This window comes from Ursus americanus, chromosome 22, assembly GCF_024610735.1.
Source record: "Ursus americanus isolate L20-20 chromosome 22, mUrsAme1.1.p, whole genome shotgun sequence".
NCBI lineage: Eukaryota > Metazoa > Chordata > Mammalia > Carnivora > Ursidae > Ursus > Ursus americanus.
The window spans coordinates 54824237-54845042 of record NC_142148.1 but is presented as its reverse complement, the minus strand read 5'-3'; positions in this window follow the sequence as shown (position 1 = coordinate 54845042).

The window sequence follows — 20806 nt, the reverse complement described above, 5'->3', positions numbered from 1 at the left end:
GGGCCCTGGAGAAACCGGCAACATTTGAAGCCTCCTGTGCCAAAATGAAGGGGCCCACGCTCCCGCTCCCCAGAGCATTTACCTCGGCCCGCGCACCTCTCACCGCCCAGCCAGAGGATTGGGCCTACCGGCTTCCTGGGTGCTAACTCTAACCCTAGGTCAGCCCACGAGGAGCCCCTCCCAAGGAGCCTGGCCCCGCAACGCTGGGGATTGGGGATCCCCGAGCCGCCGTGTGGGACTCACCCTGCCGCCCCACCACCAACGGAGCCGCTAAGGGAGCCGCTGGTTATTCAGGGCAGGAGAATGGGCAGGGCCCTTTGAGCAATGGCAACATTCGAAGGCCCAGGGCGCCAAAACACTGGGGACGACACTCCCACTCTGCATTGCCCTCAACTTGGCCTGCACCTCCGCTCCTTGCAGAGCTGGCGACTCGGGCCTGCCGGCCTCCTGGACGCTAACCCTAACCCTAGGACGGCCCCTGAGGGTCCCTTCCTAAGGGGCCTGGCACCACAACGCCTGGGATTGGGGACCCCCAAGCCCCAGTGCCGGATGCACGCTGCCGCCCCGCCCCACACAGGCCACTAGGGGCGCCGCCATTCATTCAGGGTGGGAGAACGGGCAGGGCCCTCCGAACCCCGCCGACCTTCGAAGGCGCCCCGAACCAAAACGCTTGGGCCCAGGCTCATGTTCACCAGCACCGTCACCTTGGCCCAACTCTCCCCTCTACGCACAGGTGGTGTATCAGGCCTGCTGGCCTCCTGGGGGCTAACCCTAATTGTAGGTCGGCCCCGGAGGGACCCTTCCCAAGTGGCCTGGCCCCACAAGGCTGGGGATGGGGACCCCGAGCCCAAGTGCTGGACTCACCCTGCTGCCCTTCAGGTACCCGAGCCGCTAGGGGCCCACCGGTCAATCAGGGCAGGAGAACGGGCAGGCTCTTCGAGGCCCCCTGAATTTCGAAGGCCCCCCGCGCAAAAACGTAGGCTCCCATACTCCTGCTCGCCAGCACCCTCACCTCAGCCCACACCTCCGCTTGATTCAGACCCAGTGGATAGGGCCTGCCGTGCTCTTGGGGGCTAATCGAAACCCTAGGTCGGCCTCGTGGGGCACATCCCAAGGGGACTGGCTCTGCAGTGCTGGGGATTGGTGACTCAGAGCCCCAGAGCCAGACTCACCCTGCCGCACTGTCACCACCCTGGCCGCTAGGGGCGCTGCGGTCATTCAGGGCAAGAGAAGGGGCTGGGCCTTCTGAGTTCCCGGTGACCTTCAAAGGCTCCCAGCGCCAAAATGCTGGTGCCCACGCTCCTGCTCCCCAGCGCCCTCCCCTTGGCCCGCCCCTCCGCTCCATGCACAGCGGGCGGATCAGGCCTGTCGGCCTCCTGGGGACTAACCCTAACCCTAGGACGGCCCCCCAGGGGCCACTCACAAGGGTCCTGGTGCTGCTATGCCAGGGATCGGGGACCCCAAGCCCCAGAGCCAGACTCACCCTGCTGCAACACGGCCACCCGGGCCGCTAGGGGCGCCACCGGTCATTCAGGGCGGGAGAACAGACAGGGCCCTGGAGAAACTGGTGACATTTGAAGCCTCCCACGCCAAAATGCAGGGGCCCACGCTCCCGCTCGCCAGAGCCTTTACCTCGGCCCGCACACCTCTCGCCGCCCAGCCAGAGGATTGGGCCTGCCGGCCTCCTGGGTGCTAACTCTAACCCTAGGTTGGCCCACGAGGAGCTCCTCCCAAGGGGCCTGGTGCCGCAACACCGGGGATTGGGGACCACAAGCCTCAGCACTGGACTCACCCTGCCGCCCAGCCACCACCCGGGGGCTTGGGGTGCTGCCGTTCATTCAGGGCGGGAGAACGGACAGGGCCTTCCGAGACATGGCGACCTTCGAAGGCCCCCTGTGCCAAAACTCCCAGGCCCACCCTTCCACTCACCAGCGCCCTCACCTTGGTCCGCCACTCTGCTCTCCACACAGCTGAAGAATAGGGCCCGCCGGCCTCCTACGGGCTAAACCTAACCCTAGGTTGGCCCCCGAGGGGCCCCTTCTAAGGGGCCTGGCACCACAAGTCCGGGATTGGGGACCCCCAAGCCCCAGCACCGGATGCAACTTGCCGCCCCACCCCACCCGGGCCGCTAGGGGCGCCGACGTTCATTCAGGGTGGGAGAAAGGGCAGGGCCCTCGGAACCCTCGCCAACCTAAGAAGCTGCCCCAAACCAAAACGCTTGGGCCCAGGCTCATGTTCACAAGCACCCTCACCTCAGCCCAACTCTCCGCTCGAAGCACAGGCAGTTTTTCCGGCCTGCCGGGATCCTGGGGGCTAACCCTAACTGTAGGTTGGCCCCCGAGAGGCACTTCCCAACTGCCCTGCGCCGCAACGCCGGGGATGGGGACTCTGAGCCCAAGTGCCGGACTCACCCTGCTGCCCTTCAGCCACCCTAGCCACGAGGGGCCCCACCGGTCATTCAGGGCGGGAGAAGGGGCAGGGCCCTCCGAGCCCCCGGCGACCTTCGAAGGCCCTCCGCGCCAAAACGCTTGGGCCCACACTCCCGATCACCAGCGCCCTAACCTCGGCCCACCACTCTGCTCGCCGCACAGCCGGCAGATCCGGCCTGCCGGCCTCCTTTGGGCTAACCATAACAGTAAGTCAGCCGAGAGGGACCCCTCCCAAGGGGCCTGCGGATGCCACGCCGGGGATTGGGGATCCCCGAGCCCCAGCTCCGGGTTCACCCTACCGCCCCGCCGCCACCTGGGCTGCTAGGGCACCGCCAGTCATTCAGGGCGGGAGAACTTGCTGGGCCCTCTGAGCCCCCAGTGACATTCGAAGGCACCCCGCGCCAAAACGCCTGTGCTCACGTTCCCACTCGCCAGCGCCCTCAACTCAGCGAGCCCCTCCACACACCGCATAGCCGGCGGATCAGGCCCACCTGCCTCCTGGGGGTTAAACCAAACCCTACGTCAGCCCCCGAGGGGCCCCTCCCAAGGGGCTTGGCGCTGCCACACCAGGGCTTGGGATCTCCCGAGCCCTAGCTCCGGACTCACCCTGCCATCCCGCCACCACCCGGGCCGCAGGGGCGCCGCCGGTCATTCAGGGCGGGAGAACAGGCAGGGCCTTCCGAGCCCCCACTGACCTTCGAAGGCCCCCCGTGCAAAAACGTTGGCCCCATGCTCCTGCTCGCCAGCGCCCTCACATCGGCCCACCCTTCGCTTGATTCAGAGCCGGTGGATAGGGCCTGCCAGGATCCTGGGGGCTAACCGAAACCCTAGGTCGAGCCTGAGGGGCACATCCCAAGGGGCCTGGCTCTGCAACGCTGGGGATTGGTGACGCAGAGCCCCAGAGCTGGACTCACCCTGACGAACTGTCGGCACCCGGGCCGCTAGGGGCACCTCCGGTCATGCAGGGCGACAGAACCAGCAGGGCCCTCCGAGCCCCCACCGACCTTTGAAGGCCCCCCACGCTAAAACACTTGGGCTCATGCTCAGTCTCGCCAGCGCCCTCACCTCGGCCCAACCCTCTGTGTGTTGCACAGCCTCTGATCGGGTCCAACGGCCTTCTGGGGGCTAACCGTAACCCTAGATTGACCCCCGAGGGGCCCCTTCCAAGGGGCCTGGCGCTGCAACGCCGGGGATTGTGGACCCCTGAGCTTCAGCACTGGACTTACCCTGCCCCCCAGCTGCCACCCGGGGGCTTGGGGTGCTGCCGTTATTCAGGGCTTGAGAACGGGCAGGGCCCTCAGAGACACAGCGACCTTCAAAGGCCCCCCGCGCCAAAACGCCCGGGCCCACACTCCCGCTCACCAGTGCCCTAACCTCGGTCCCTCACTCCAGTCTCCACACAGCTGGGGAATAGGACCTGTCGGCCTCCTAGGGGCTAAACCTAACCCTAGGTTGGCCCCCGAGGGGCCCCTCCCAAGGGGCCTGGCGCCACAACGCCGGGGATTAGGGATACCCGAGCTGCAGTGCCTGACTCACCCTGCCACCCCGCCACCACCTGGGCTGCTAGGGGCGCTGCAGGTCACTCAGGGAGGAGAATGGGCAGGGCCCGTCGAGTCCCCGGAAATATTCGAAGGCCCCCGGCGCCAAAACGCTTGAGCCCACGCTCCCGCTCAACAGAGACCTCACCTGGACCCACCGCTCAATTCGCCGCACAGCTGGCGGATTGAGCCTGCTGGCGTCCTGGGGGCTAAGCCTAACCCTAGGTCATAACCCGAGGGGCCCGTCCCAAGGGGCCTGGCGCAGCAACGCGGTGGATTGGAGACCCCTGAGGCCCAGTGCCGGACTCATCTGCCGCCCCTCCACCACCCGGGCCACTAGGGGCACCGCCGGTCATTCAGGGCTGGAGAATGGACAGGGCCCTGGAGAAACCAGCGAAATTTGAAGCCTCCCACGCCAAAATGCAGGGGCCCATGCTCCCACTCTGCAGGGCCTTTACCTCTGCCTGCCCACCTCTCGCCGCCCAGCCAGAGGATTGGGCCTGCCAGCCTCCTGGGGGCTAACTCTAACCCTAGGTCAGCCCACGAGGAGCCCCTCCCAAGGGGCCTGGCGCAGCAACGCCGGAGATTGGGGATCCCCAAGAAGAAGCGCAGGACTCACCCTGCCGCCCCACTGCCAACGGAGCTGCTAGGGGCACCGCTGGTTATTCAGGGCAGGAGAAGGGGCAGGGCCCTCCGAGCCATTGCAACATTCGAAGGCCCAGGGCGCCAAAACGCTGGGGACCACGCTCCCGCTCGGCATCACCCTCACACCGGCCCACACTTCCGCTCTTCGCAGAGCCGGCGACTTGGGCCTGCCGGCCTCCTGGGCGCTAACCCTAACCCTAGGACGGCCCCTGAGTGTCCCTTCCTAAGGGGCCTGGTGCCACAATGCCAGGGATTGGGGACCCCCAAGCCCCAGCGCCAGATGCACCCTGCCGCCTAGCCCCACACGGGCCGCTAGGGGCACCACCTTTCATTCAGGGTGGAAGTACTGGCAGGGCCCTCCGAACTCCCTCCGACCTTCGAAGGTGCCCTGAAACAAAATGCTTGGGCCCAGGCTCATGTTCACCAGCACCCTCATCTCAGCCCACCACTCCGCTCGCAACACATGTGGTGTATCGGGCCTGCCGGCCTCCTGGGGACTAACCATAACTGTTGGTCGGCCCCCAAGAGGCCCTTCCCAAGTGGCCTGGCATCACAACGCCTGGGATGGGGACCTCGAGCCCATGTACCGGACTCACCCTGCTGCCCTTCAGCCACCTGAGCTGCTAGGGGCCCCGCTGGTCATTCAGAGCGGGAGAACGGGCAGGTCCCTCCGAGCCCCCGGCGACTTTCGAAGACCCCCGTGCTAAAACGCCCGGGCCCACGCTCCCGCTCGCCAGCGCCCTCACCTTGGACCGCTGCTCCGCACTCCACACAGCCGGCGGATATGGCCTGCCGGCCTCCTGGGGGCTAACCCTAACCCTAGGTTGGCCCCGAGTGGACCCTCCCAAGGGGCCGGGCGCCGCAACGCCGGGGATTGGGAACCACTGTGCCACAGCGCCGGACTCGCCCTGCCGCACCGCCGACACCTGGACCGCTAGGGGCGCCGCCAGTCCCTCAGGGAGGGAGAATGGGCAGGGCCCTCCAAGACACAGAGACCCCCAAAGGCCCCCCGCGCCAAAATGCTTGTGCCCACGCTCCCGCTCGCCAGCGCCCTCACCTCGGCCAGCCCCTCCACTTGCCACATTGCTGGCGGGTCGGGCCTGCCAGCCTCCTGGGGGCTAACCCTAACCCTAGATCGTCTCCCGAAGGGCCCTGCCAAGGGGCTTGGCGCTGCAACGCTGGGGATTGGGGACCCACGAGCTCCAGCGCAGGACTCACCCTGCCGCCCCGCCGACACCGAGGCCACTAGGGGCGCCGCCAGTCCATCAGGGCGGGAGAACCTGCAGGACCTCTGAGCCCCTGGCGACCTTCAAAGGCCCCCTGTGCCAAAACGCTTTGGTTCACGATCCCGCTCACCAGCCCCGCACCTCGGTCCGCCACTCCACTTTCCACACAGCTGGCAAATAGGGCGTGACGGCCACCTAAGGGCTAAACCTAACCCTAGGTTGGCCCCCAAGGGGCCCCTCCCAAGTGTCCTGGCGCCGCAACGCCGGGGATTGGGGACCCCCAAGCCCCAGCGCCGGATGAACCCTGCCCCCCCGCACCACACGGGCAGCTAGGGGCGCCCCTGTTCATTCAGGGTGGTAGAAGAGACAGGGCCCTGGAGAAACCGATGAAATTTGAAGCCTCCCACGCCAAAATGCAGGGGCCCACGCTCCTGCTCGGCAGAACCTTTACCTCGGTCAGCCCACCTCTCGCCGCCCAGCCAGAGGATTGGGCCTGCCGGCCTCCTGGGGACTAACTCTAACCCTAGGTCGGCCCAGGAGGAGACCCTCCCAAGGGGCCTGGCGCCACAAAGCCAGGGATTGGGGATCCACGATCCGCAGGGCGTGACTCACCCTACTGCCCCACTGCCAACGGAGCCGCTAGGGGCGCCGCTGGTTATTCAGGGCAGTAGAATGGGCAGGGACCTCCGAGCCATGGCCACATTTGAAGGCCCAGGGTGCCAAAACGCTGGGGCCCATGCTCCCGCTCGCCATCGCCCTCAACTCGGCCCGCACCTCCGCTCCTCCCACAGCTGGCAGATAGGGCCTGCTGGCCTCCTGGGCTCTAACCCTAGGACTGCCCCTGAGGGTCCCTTCCTAAGGGGCCTGGCGCCGCAACGCTGGGGATTGGTGACCCCCAAGCCCCAGCACTGGATGCACACTGCTGCCCCGCCCCACATGGGCCGCTAAGGGCGCCGCCGTTCATTCAGGGTGGGAGAACTGGCAGGGCCCTCCGAACCCTCGCCGACCTTCGAAGGTGCCCCGAACCAAAACGCTTGGGCCCAGGACCATGTTCACCAGCACCCTCACCTGGGCCCAACTCTCCGCTCTACGCACAGGCGGTGTATAGGGCCTGCCGGCCTCCTGGGGGCTAACCCTAACTGTAGGTCGGCCCCCGAGGGGCCCTTCCCAAGTGGCCTGGCGCTGCAACGCTGGGAATCGGGACCCCAAGCCCAAGTGCCGGACTCACCCTGCTGCCCTTCAGCCACCCGAGCCTCTAGGGGAACCGCCGGTCATTCAGAGCGGGAGAATGGGCAGGTCCCTCTGAGCCCCTGCCATTCTTCGAAGGCCCCCCACACTAAAATGCTTGGGCCCAGGCTCCCGCTCGCCAGCGCATTCACATCGGCACGCCCCTCCGCACGCCGCACAGTGGGCGGATCCGGCCTGCCGGCCTCCTGGGGGGAAACCTTAAAGCTAGGTAGGCCCCAGAGGGGCCCCTCCCAAGGGACCTGGCGCCACCACGCTGGGGATTGGGGACATCCAAGCCCCAACTCAAGATGAACCCTGCGGCCCAGCCACCACCCGGGCCGCTAGAGGCGCCAACGGTCATTCAGGGCAGGAGAAAGGGCAGGGCCCTCCAAGCCCCCGGCTACATTTGAAGGCCACCAGCGCCAAAACTCTTGAGCCCACGCTCCCACTCGCCAGCGCCTTCATCTAGGCCTGGCCCTCCACTCGCCGCACAGCCGGCGGATCGGGCCTGCCGGACTCCTTTAGGCTAAACCTAACCCTAGGTCGACCCCCGAAGGACCCCTCCCAAGGGTCCTGGTGCTGCTACGCCGGGGATCGGGGACCCCAAGCCCCAGAGCCAGACTCACCGCAATGCCACCACCCAGGCCACTAGGGGCGCCGCCGGTCATTCAGGGCGGGAGAACGGACAGGGCCCTGGAGAAACCGGCAACATTTGAAGCCTCCCGCGCCAAAATGAAGGGGCCCACGCTCCCGCTCCCCAGAGCATTTACCTCGGCCCGTGCACCTCTCACCGCCCAGCCAGAGGATTGGGCCTGCCGGCTTCCTGGGTGCTAACTCTAACCCTAGGTCAGCCCACGAGGAGTCCCTCCCAAGGAGCCTGGCCCCGCAACGCTGGGGATTGGGGATCCCCGAGCTGCCGTGCGGGACTCACCCTGCTGCCCCACCGCCAACGGAGCCGCTAAGGGCGCCACTGGTTATTCAGGGCAGAAGAACAGGCAGGGCCCTTTGAACCATGGCAACATTCAAAGGCCCAGGGCACCAAAACGCTGGGGACCACGCTCCTGCTCTGCATCGCCCTCAACTCGGCCCGCACCTCCGCTCCTCGCACAGCCGGCGACTCGGGTCTGCCGGTCTCCTGGGCGCTAACCCTAACCCTAGGATGGCCCCTGAGGGTCCCTTCCTAAGGGGCCTGGCGCCGCAACGCCGGGGATTGGGGACCCCCAACCCCAGTGCCGGATGCACGCTGCCGCCCCACCCCACACAGGCCACTAGGGGCGCCGCCATTCATTCAGGGTGGGAGAACTGCCAGGGCCCTCCGAACCCCCGCCAACCTACCAAGGCGCCCCAAACCAAAACGCTTGGGCCCAGGCTCATGTTAACCAGCACCCTCACCTCGGCCCAACTCTCCGCTCGATGCACAGGCAGTGAAACAGGCCTGCTGGCCTCCTGGGGGCTAACCCTAACTGTAAGTCGGCCCCGGAGGGGCCCTTCCCAAGTGGCCTGGCACCACAACGCCGAGAATGGGGACCCCAACCCATTTTCCGGACTCACCCTGCTGCCCTTCAGGCACCGGAGCCTCTAGGGGCCCAGCCAGTCATTCAGAGTGGGAGAACGGGCAGGTCCCTCCGAGCCCCCACCGACCTTCGAAGGCCCCCCACACTAAAACTCTTGGGCTCATGCTCAGTCTCGCCAGCGCCCTCACCTCGGCCCAACCCTCTGAGAGCCTCATAGCCACTGATCGGGTTCACCGGCCTCCTGGGGGCTAACTGTAACCGTAGATTGACCCCCGAGGGGCCCCTCACAAGGGGCCTGGTGCCACAACGTCAGGGATTGGGGACCCCCGAGCCTTCAGCACTGGACTCACCCTGCCACCGAGCCGCCACCCGGGGGCTTGGGTTGCTGCCGTTCATTCAGGGCGGGAGAACGGGCAGGGCCCTCCGAGACAGGGCGACCTTCAAAGGCCCCCCGCGCCATAACACCCGGGCCCATGCTCCCGCTCACCAGTGCCCTCACCTCGCTCCGCCACTCCAGTCTCCACACAGCTGGTGAATAGGGCCTGCCGGCATCCTAGGGGCTAAACCTAACCCTAGGTCAGCATCCGAAGGGCCCCTCCCAAGGGGCCTGGCACCGCAAGGCGGTGGACTGGGACCCCGAGCCCTATGCCCGGACTCACATGCCGCCCCGCCACGACCTGGCCTGCTAGGGGCACCGCCGGTCATTCAGGGAGGAGAATGGGCAGGGCCCGCCGAGTCCCCGGAGACATTCATACGCCCCCGGTGCCAAAACGCTTGGGCCCACACTCTTGCTCACCAGCGCCCTCACCTCGGCCCGCCCCTCCGCTCCACGCACAGCAGGCAGAGACTGCCTGCCGGCATCCTGGGTGCTAACCCTAACCCTAGGTCGGCCACCCAGGGGCCCTCCCAAGGGTCCTGGTGCCGCTTCGCCAGGAAACAGGAACCTCAAGCCCCAGAGCCACAATTACCCTACCGCAACGCCGCCACCCGGGCCGCTAGGGGCACTGCCGTTAATTCAGGGGGAGAGAAGGGGCAGAACCTTCCGAGCCCCCGGTGGCCTTCAAAGGCTCCCCATGCCAAAACGCTTAGGCTCATGCTCAGGTTTGCCAGCGCCATCACCTCGGCCCAACCCTCTGCGTGCTGCACAGCCACTGATCGGGGCCGCAGGCCTCCTGGGGGCTAACCATAACCCTAGATCGACCCCAAGCGTCCTCTCCCAAGGGGCCTGGTGCCACAACTCCGGGGATTGGGGACCCCAAGCCTCAGCACTGGACTCACCCTGCCACCCAGCCACCACCCGGGGGCTTGGGGTGCTGCCGATCATTCAGGGCGGGAGAACAGGCAGGGCGCTCCGAGACATGGCGACCTTCAAAGGCCCACCGCGCCAAAATGCCCGGGCCCACGCTCCCGCTGGCCAGCGCCCTCACCTCGGAACGCTGCTCTGCACACTGCACAGCCAGCCAATTGGGCCTGCCAGCGTCCTGGGGGCTAACCCTAACCCTTGCTTGGCCCCTGAGGGGCCCCTCCAAAGGGGCCTGGTGCTGTAACGCTGGGGATTGGGGACCCCGTGCCCAAGTGCTGGACTCACCCTGCTGCCCTTCAGCCACCCAAGCCGCTAGGGGACCACCGGTCAATCAGGACAGGAGAACGGGCAGGGACCTCCGAGCCCCCGCTGACCTTCGAAGGCCCCCCACGCAAAAACGTGGGCTCCCAGGCTCCTGTTCCCAGCGCCCTCACCTCGGCCCGCTCCTCCGCTTGATTCAGAGCCGGTGGATAGGGCCTGCCAAGCTCCTGGGGCTAACCAAAACCCTAGGTCGGCCCCGTGGGGCACATCCCAAGGGGCCTGGCTCTGCAACGCTGGGGATGGGTGACTCAGAGCCCCAGGGCCGAACTCACCCTGCCGCATTGTCGCCACCCCGGCCGCTAGGGGCACCGCTGTTCATTCAGGGCGAGAAAAGGGGCAGGGCCTTCCGAGTCCCCAGTGACCTTCAAAGGCTCCCCACTCCAAAATGCTGGTGCCCACGCTCCCGCTCCCCAGCGCCTTCACCTTGGCCCGCCCCTCTGCTCCATGCACAGCAGGCGGATCAGGCCTGCCGGCCTCCTGGGGCTAACCCTAACCCTAGGTCAGCCACCCAGGGGCCCCTCCCAAGGGGCCTGGTGCTGCTACGCCGGGGATTGGGGACCCCAAGCCCCAGAGCCAGACTCACCCTGCCGCAACGCTGCCACCCAGGCCACTAGGGGCACCGCCGGTCATTCAGGGAGGGAGAAGGGACAGGGCCCTGGAGAAACCTGGGACATTTGAAGCCTCCCACGCCAAAATGCAGGGGCCCACGCTCCTGCTCCCCAGAGCCTTTACCTCGGTCCGCGCACCTCTCGCCGCCCAGCCATAGGATTGGGCCTGCCGGCCTCCTGGGTGCTAACTCAAACCCTAGGTAGGCCCACGAGGAGCCCCTCCCAAGGGGCCTGGCCCCACAACGCTGGGGATTGGGGATCCCCGAGCCACAGAGCAGGACTCCCCCTGCCGCCCCACCGCCAACGGAGTTGCTAAGGGCGCCGCTGGTTATTCAGGGCAGGAGAACGGGCAGGGCCCTTCGAGCCATGGCAACATTCGAAGGCCCAGGGCCTGCCGGCCTCCTGGGTGCTAACTCTAACCCTAGGTCGGCCCACGAGGAGCCCCTTCCAAGGGGCCTGGTGCCGCAACACCTTGGATTGGGGACCCCGAGCCACAGCACTGGACTCACCCTGCCACCCAGCCACCACCCGAGGGCTTGGGGTGCTGCCGTTCATTCAGGGTGGGAGAATGGGCAGGGCGCTCCGAGACACAGCGACCTTCAAAGGCCCACCGCGCCAAAACGCCTAGGCCCACGTTCCCGCTCGCCAGCGCCCTCACCTCGGACCGCTGGTCCGCACACCGCACAGCCAGCCAATCGGGCCTGCCGGCCTCCTGGGCGCTAACCCTAACCCTTGGTCGGCCCCCGAGGGGCCCCTCCGAAAGGGCCTGGTGCTGCAACACTGTGGATTGGGGACCCCCGAGGCCCAGCGCCGGACTCACCCTGCTGCCCCTATGCCACCCGGGCCTTGAGTGGCGCTGCCGGTCATTCAGGGAAGGAGAACAGGCAGGGCCCTCCGAACCCCCGGCGAATTTCGAAGGCCCCCCACGTCAAAACACTTGGGCCCATGCTCCCGCTCACCAGTGCCCTCACCTCGGCCCTCCGCACCGCAAACGGCACAGCCAGTGGATCTGGCCTGCCGGCCTCCTGGGGGCTAACCCTAACCCTAGGTCGGCCCCAAGTGGACCCTCCCATGTGGTCTGGCGCCTCAATGCCAGGGATTTCGAACCCCAGAGCCCCAGCGCCAGATGCACCCTGTCGTCCCTCCCCACCCTGGCCGCTAGGGGCACCGCCGATCATTCAGGGTGGGAGAACTGGCAGGGCCCTCCGAACCCCCGCCTAAGTTCGAAGGCGCCCCGAATCAAAACGCTTGGGCCCAGGCTCATGTTCACCAGCACCCTCAACTCGGCCCGCACCTCCGCTCCTTGCACAGCTGGCGACTCGGGACTGCCGGCCTCCTGGGCGCTACCCCTAACCCTAGGACGGCCCCTGAGGATCCCTTCCTAAGGGGCCTGGCACTGAACTTCGGGGATTGCAGACTCCCAAGCCCCAGCGCCTGAGGCACGCTGCCGCCCCGCCCCACATGGCCCGCTAGGGGCGCCGCCATTCATTCAGGGTGGGAGAACTGGCAGGGCCCTCCGAACCCCTGCCGACCTTCGAAGGCGCCCCGAAACAAAACCCTTGGGCCCTGGCTCGTGTTCACCAGCACCCTCACCTCGGCCCAACTCTCCGCTCAATGCACAGGTGGTGTATCAGGCCTGCGGGGCTCCTGGGGGCTAACACTAACCATAGGTCAGCCCACGAGGGGCCCTTCCCAAGGGGCCTGGCGTCGCAACGCTGGGGATGGGGACCCCGTGCCCAAGTGCCGGACTCACCCTGCTGCCCTTCAGCCACCCAAGCCGCTAGGGGACCACTGGTCATTCAGGACAGGAGAACGGGCAGGGACCTCCGAGCCTCCGCTGACCTTAGAAGGCCCCCGTGCAAAAACATGGGCTCCCATGCTCCTGCTCCTGGCGCACTCACCTCCACCCGCCCCTCCCCTTGATTCAGAGCCCCAGAGCCAGACTCACCCTGCCACAAAGCAGCCACCCGGCCCTCTAGGGGCGCCGCCAGTCATTCAGGGTGGGAGAAGGGACAGGGCCCTGGAGAAACCAGCGACATTTGAAGCCTCCCCCGCCAAAATGCAGGGGCCCACGCTCCCGCTCGCCAGAGCCTTTACCTCGGCCCACGCACCTCTCGCAGCCCAGCCATAGGATTGGGCCTGCCGGCCTCCTGGGTGCTAACTCTAACCCTAGGTCGGCCCAGGAGGAGCCCCTCCCAAAGGGCCTGGCCCCGCAACGCTGGGGATTGGGGATGCCCAAACCACAGTGCAGGACTCCCCCTGCCGCCCCACCACCAACGGAGCCACTAAGGGCGCCGCTGGTTATTCAGGGCAGAAGAAGGGGCAGGGCCCTTCGAGCCATGGCAACATTCGAAGGCCCAGGGCCTGCGGGCATCCTGGGTGCTAACACTAACCCTAGGTCGGCCCACGAGGAGCCCCTCCCAAGGGGCCTGGCGCCGCAACGCCAGGGATGGGGACCCTGAGCCCAAGTGCTGGACTCACCCTGCTGCCCTTCAGCCACCCGAGCCGCTAGGGGTCCCGCTGGTCATTCAGAGCGGGAGAATGGGCAGGTCCCTCCGAGCCCCACCAACCATCGAAGGTCCCCCGCACTAAAAAGCTTGGGCTCATGCTCAGTCTCGCCAGTGCCCTCACCTCGCCCCAACCCTCCGCGTGCCGCACAGCCGCTGATCGGGTACACTGGCCTCCTGGGGTCTAACCATAACCCTAGATCCATCCCCAAAGGTCCACTCCCAAGGGGCTTGGCACAGCAACGCCGGGGATTGGGGACCCCGAACCTCAGCACCTGACTCACCCTGCCGCCCAGCCACCACCCGGAGGCTTGGGGTGTTGCCAATCATTTAGGACGGGAGAACAGGCAGGGCCCTCGGAGACAAGGCGACCTTCAAAGGCCCCCCTCGCGCAAAACGGCAGACCAACCCTCGCACTCTCCAGCGCCCTCACCTCCGTCCGCCACTCCACTCTCCACACAGCTGGCGAATAGGGCCTGCTGGCTTCCTGGGGGCTAAACCTAACCCTAGGTTGCCCCCGAGGGGCCTCTCCCAAGGGAACTGGCGCCGCATCGTCGGGGATTGGGGACACCCAAGCCCCAGCGCCGGATGCACCCTGTCGCCCCTCCCCACCCGGGCCGCTAGGGGCGCCGCCGTTCATTCAGGGTTGGAGAACTGGCAGGGCCCTCCGAACCCCCGCCTATGTTTGAAGGCACCCCAAATAAAAACGCTTGGGCCCACGCTCACGTTCACCACCACCCTCACCTCGGCCCAACTCTCCGCTCGATGCACAGGTTATTGGGCCTGCGGAGCTCCTGGGGGCTAACACTAACCATAGGTCGGCCCCCGAGGGGCCCTTCCCAAGGGTCCTGGTGATGCAACGCTGGGGATGGGGACCCCGTGCCCAAGTGCCGGATTCACCCTGCTGCCCTTCAGCCACCCAAGCCGCTAGGGGACCACTGGTCAATCAGGACAGGAGAACGGGCAGGGAACTCCGAGTCCCCGCTGACCTTCGAAGGCCCCCCGCGCAAAAACGTTGGCTCCCATGCTCCTGCTCCCAGCGCCCTCACCTCGGCACGCCCCTCCGCTTGATTCAGAGCCGGTGGATAGGGCCTGCCAAGCTCCTGGGGCTAACAAAAACCCTAGGTCGGCCCCGTGGGGCACATCCCAAGGGGCCTGGCTCTGCAAAGCTGGGGATTGGTGGCTCAGAGCCCCAGAACCAGACTCACCCTGCCGCACTGTCGCCACCCGGGCCGCTAGGGGCGCCGCCGCTCATTCAGGGCAGGAGAATGGACAGGGCCCTGGAGAAACTGGCGACATTTGAAGCCTCCCGCCAAAATGCAGGGGCCCACGCTCCTGCTCGCCAGAGCCTTTACCTAGGCCCGCGCGCCTTTCGCCGCCCAGCCAGAGGATTGGGCCTGCTGCCTCCTGGGTGCTAACTCTAACCCTAGGTCGGCCCAGGAGGAGCCCCTTCCAAGGGGCCTGGCCCCGCAATGCTGGGGATTGGGGATCCTGGAGCCACAGTGAGGAACTCCCCCTTCCATCCCACCGCCAATGGAGCCCTTAAGGGTACCACTGGTTATTCAGAGCAGGAGAACGGGCAGGGCCCTTCGAGCCATGGCAACATTCGAAGGCCCAGGGCCTGCCGGCCTCCTGGGTGCTACCTCTAACCCTAGGTTGGCCCACGAGTAGCCCCTTCCAAGGGGCCTGGCGTCGCAACACCGGGGATTGGGGACCCCAAGCCTCAGCACTGGACTCACCCTGCCGCCCAGCCACCACCCGGGGGCTTGGGGTGCTGCCGTACATTCAGGGTGGGAGAATAGGCAGTGTCCTCCAAGACACGGCGACCTTCAAAGGCCCACCGCGCCAAAACGCCTGGGCCCACACTCCCACTCGCCAGTGCCCTCACCTTGGCCCGCCCTTCCGCTCCATGCACAGCGGGGGGATCGGGCCTGCAGGCCTCCTGGGGCCTAACCCTAACCCTAGGTCAGCCCCCCAGGGGCCCCTCCCAAGGGTCCTGGTGCCGCTACTCTGGGGATTGGACCCCAAGCCCCAGAGCCAGACTCACCCTGCCGCAACACCTCCACCCAGGCCGCTAGGGGCGCCGCCAGTCATTCAGGGCAGGAGAAGGGACAGGGCCCTGGAGAAACCGGCGACATTTGAAGCCTCCCACGCCAAAATGCAGGGGCCCACGCTCCCGCTCGCCAGAGCCTTTACCTCGGCCCGCACACCTCTTGTCGCCCAGCCATAGGATTGGGCCTGCCGGCCTCCTGGGTGCTAACTCTAACCCTAGGTCGGCCCACGAGGAGGCCCTCCGAAGGGGCCTGGTGCAGCAACACTGTGGATTGTGGACCCCGGAGCCCCAGCGCCGGACTCACCCTGCTGCCCCTATGCCACCCGGGCCTTGAGTGGCGCAGACGGTCTTCAGGGAAGGAGAACAGGCAGGGCCCTCCGAACCCCCGCCGACTTTCGAAGGCCCCCCATGTCAAAAGGCTTGGGCCCACGCTCCCGCTCCCCAGTGCCCTCACCTCGGCCCAGCTCTCCACTCGACGCACAGGTGGTGTATCAGGCCTGCCGGCCTCCTGGGGGCTAACCCTAACTGTAGGTCGGCCCCCCGAGGGGCCCTTCCCAAGTGGCCTGGCCCTGCAACGCTGGGGATGGGGACCCCGTGCCCAAGTGCCGGACTCACCCTGCTGCCCTTCAGCCACCCAAGCCGCTAGGGGACCACCGGTCTCTCAGGACAGGAGAACGGGCAGGGACCTCCGATCCCCTGCTGACCTTCGAAGGCCCCCCGCGCAAAAACGTGGGCTCCCATGCTCCTGCTCCCAGTGCCCTCACCTCGGCCCGCCCCTCCGCTTGATTCAGAGCCGGTGGAGAGGGCCTGCCAAGCTCCTGGGGCTAACCAAAACCCTAGGTCGGCCCCGTGGGGCACATCCCAAGGGGCCTGGCTCTGCAACGCTGGGGATGGGTGACTCAGAGCCCCAGAACCGGACTCACCCTGCTGCACTGTCACCACCCGGGCCTCTAGGGGCGCCGCCGGTCATTCAGGGCGTGAGAACAAACAGGGCCCTGGAGAAACTGGGGACATTTGAAGCCTCCCGCCAAAATGCAGGGGCGCACGCTCCCGCTCGCCAGAGCCTTTACCTTGGCCCGCGCACCTCTTGCCGCCCAGCCAGAGGATTGGGCCTGCCGCCTCCTGGGGACTAACTCTAACCCTAGGTCAGCCCAGGAGGAGCCCCTTCCAAGGGGCCTGGCCCCGCAACGCTGGGGATTGGGGATCCCCGAGCCACAGCCCGGGACTCCCCCTACCGCCCCAACGCCACGGAGCCGCTAGGGGCGCCGCTGGTTATTCAGGGCAGGAGAACGGGCAGGGCCCTTCGAGCCATGGCAACATTCGAAGGCCCAGGGCCTGCCCGCATCCTGGGAGCTAACCTTAACCATAGGTTGGCCCCCGAGGGGCCCCTCCCAAGGGGCCTGGCGTCGCAACACCGGGGATTGGGGACCCCCAAGACCCAGTGCCGGATGCACCCTGGCGCCCCGCCTCAAACGGGCCGCTAGGGGCGCCACCATTCATTCAGGGTGGGAGAACTTCCAGGGTCCTCCGAACCCCCGCCGACCTTCGAAGGCGCCCCGAACTGAAACGCTTGGCCCCAGGCTCATGTTCACCAGCACCCTCACCTCGGCCCAAATCTCCGCTCGATGCACAGGTGGTGTATCGGGCCTGCCGGCCTCCTGGGGGCTAACCCTAACTGTAGGTCGGCCACCCGAGGGGCCCTTCCCAAGTGGCCTGGCGCCGCAACGCCGGGGATGGGGCCCCCAAGCCCAAGTGCTGGACTTACCCTGCTGCCCTTCAGCCACCTGAGCCACTAGGGGCCCCGCCAGTCATTCAGAGCGGGAGAACGGGCAGGTCCCTCTGAGGCCCCGCCGACCTTCGAAGGCCCCCCGCACTAAGAACCTTGGGCTCATGCTCAGTCTCACCAGTGCCCTCACCTCGTCCCAACCCTCCACGTGCCGCGCAGCCGCTGATCGGGTCCACCGGCCTCCTGGGGGCTAACCATAACCCTAGATGGATCCCCATAGGTCCACTCCCAAGGGGCTTGGCACAGCAACGCCGGGGATTGGGGACCCCGAGCCTCAGCACCTGACTCACCCTGCCGCCCAGCCACCACCCGGGGGCTTGGGGTGCTGCCGTTCATTCAGGGCAGGAGAACGGGCAGGGCCCTCTGAGACACGGTGACCTTCGAAGGCCCCCTGCGCCAAAACACCCAGGCCCACGCTCACAATCACCAGTGCCCTCACCTCGGTCCACCACTTCACTCTCCACACAGGTTACGAATAGGGCCTGCCAGCCTCCTGGGGGCTAAACCGAACCCTAGGTTGACCCCTGAGGGGCCCCTCCCAAGGGGCCTGGAGTAGCAACAGTGGGGATGGGGACCCCGAGTCGCAGCACGGGACTCACCCTCCTGCCCCACCGCCAATGGAGCCGCTAGGGCGCCGCTGTTTATTCAGGGCAGGAGAAGGGGCAAGGCCCTCCAAGCCATGGCAACATTCCAAGGCCCAGCGCGCCAAAACACTAGGGCCCAAGCTCTCACTCTCCATCGCCCTCAACTCGGCCCATACCTCCGCTCCTTGCACAGCCGGCGGATCGGGCCTGCCGGCCTCCTGGGCGCTAACCCTAACCCTAGGACGGCCCCTGAGGTTCCCTTCCTAAGGGGCCTGGTGCTGCAACGCCGGGGTTGGGGACCCCCAAGCCCCAGCGCCAGATGCACCCTGCCGCCCCGCCCCACACGGGCCGCTAGGGGCGCCGCCATTCATTCAGGGTAGGAGAAATGGCAGGGCCCTCGGAGCCCCCGGTGACCTTCAAAGGCCCCCCGCTCTAAAACGCTTGGGGTCATGCTCAGGCTCGCCAGCCCCCTCAACTCGGGGCAACCCTCCGCTTGTTGCACAGCCGCTGATCGTGTCCACTGGCCTTCTGGGGGCTAACCGCAACCCTAGATTGGCCCCCGAGCGGCCCCTCCCAATGGGCCTGGCGCCGCAACTCCGGGGATTGGGGACCCCTGAGCCCCAGCGCCGGACTCACCTTGCCGCCCAGCTGCCACCCGGGGTCTTGGGGTGCTGCCATTATTCAGGGAGGGAGAAAGGGCAGGGCCCTCCGAGACACGGTGACCTTCAAAGGCCCCCGGCGCCAAAACGCCCGGGACCACGCTCCCGCTCACCAGCGCCCTCAACTCAGTGCACCACTCCACTATCCACACAGCTGGTGAATAGGGCCTGCCAGCCTCCTAGGGCCTAAACCTAACCCTAGGTTGGCACCTGAGGGGCCACTCCCAAGGGGCCTGGCGCTGCAACCCTGGGGATTGGAGATACCAGAGCCAAAGCGCCTGACTCACTCTGCCGCCCCGCCGCCACCAGGGCAGCTAGGTGCGCCGCTGGTCATTCAGGGAGGAGAATGGGTAGGGCCCGCCAAGTCCCCGAAGACATTTGAAGGCCCCCCGCGCCAAAACGCTTGAGCCCATGCTCCCGCTCCACAGAGACCTCAACTCGACCCACAACTCCTTTCGCCGCACAGCTGGCGGATTGAGCCTTCTGGCATCCTGGGGTCTGACCCTAACCCTAGGTCAGCCCCCGAGGGCACCCTCCCAAGGGGCCTGGTGCAGCAACGCGGTGGATTGGAGACCCCCTAGCCCCAGCGCCGGACTCATCTGCAGCCCTGCCGCCACCCAGGCCGCTAGGGGCGCCGCGGGTCATTCAGGTGGGAGAACTGGCAGGGCCTTCCATTTCCCCTGCGACCTTCGAAGGCCCCCCACTCAAAAAAGTTGCCTCCCATGCTCCTGCTCGCCAGCGCCCTCACCTCGGCCCACCCCTCCACTTGCTGGAGCCAGTGGATAGTGCCTGCCAGGCTCCTGGGGGGCTAACCGAAACCCTAGGTTGACCCCGTGGGGCACATCACAAGGGGCCTGGCTCTGCAACGCTTTGGATTGGTGACTCAGAGCCCCAGAGCTGGACTCACCCTGCCACACTGTCGCCACCCAGGCCGCTAGGGGCGCTGCTGGTCATTCAGGGTGTTAGAATGGTCAGGGCCCTGGAGAAACCTGCCACATTTGAAGCCTCCCGCGCTAAAATGCAGGGGCCCACGCTCCCGCATGCCAGGGCCTTTACCTTGGCCTTCCCACCTCTCACTGCCCAGACAGAGGATTGGGCCTGCCGGCATCCTGGGGGCTAACACTAACCCTAGGTCAGCCCAGGAGGAGCCCCTTCCAAGCGGCCTGGTGCCGCAATGCTGGGGATTGGGGATCCCGGAGCCGCAGTGCGGGACTCACCCTGCCGCCCCACCACCAACGGATCCACTAGGGTCGCAGCTGCTTATTCAGGGCAGGAGAATGGGCAGGGCACTGTGAGCCATGGCATCATTTGAAGGCCCAGGGCGCCAACGTGCTGGGGACCAAGCTCCCACTCGCCATCGCCCTCAACTCAGCCCGCAACTCCGCTCCTCACACAGCCAGCAGATCGGGCCTGCCAGCCTCCTGGGGGCTAACCCTAACCCTAGGTTGGCCCCCGAGGGGAACATCCCAAGGGGCTTGGTGCAGCAACACCAGGTATTGTGGACCCACAAGCCCCAGCGCCGTACTCACCATGCCACCCCGCCACCCACCGGGCCGCTAGGGGCGCCGCTGACCATTCAGGGAGGGAGAAACGGCAGGGCCCTCCAAACCCTGGGACCTTCCAAGGCCCCCCACGCCAAAATGCTTGGGCCCACGCTCCAGCTCGGGGGCGCCCTCACCTCGGCCTGGCCCTTCTCTACCACACAGCTGGCGGATCATGCCTGCCGGACTCCTGGGTGCTAACACTAACCCTAGGACGGCCCCAGAGGGGCCCCTCCGAAGGGGCCTTGCACTGCTACGCATGGCATTGGAGACCCCAAACCACAGTGCCATACTCACACTGCCACCCCGCCACCATGCGGGCCGCTAGGGGCGTCGCCGGTCATTCAGGGCAGGAGAATGGGCAGGGCCCTCCGAGTCTCTAGCGACATTCAAAGGCCCCATGCGCCAAAACGCTGGATACCATAATCCTGCTCGCCAGCGCCCTCACCTCGGCCCCTTCCTCCGCTCGCCGCACAGCCAGTGCATCGGTCCTGCTGGTCTACTGGGGTCTAACCCTAACCCTAACCCTAACCCCTGACCTTAAACCCTAAACCTTAACCCCTAATCCTAATCCTAACCCTAACCCTAACCCTAACCCTAACACTACCCTAAACTTAACCCTAAACCCTAATCCTTAAACCCTAAACCCTAACATTAACAATAAACCCTAAACCCTAACCCCTAACCCTAATCTCGAAACCCTAAACACTAAACCCTAACCTTAACCAATAACCCCAAACCCCAAACCCTAACCCTAAACCCTAACCCTACCCCGACCCCTACCATACCCCTAACACTACCCCTAACCCTACCCCTTCAGCTAACCCTACCCCTAACCCATAACCTATCCCTAAACCTAACCCTA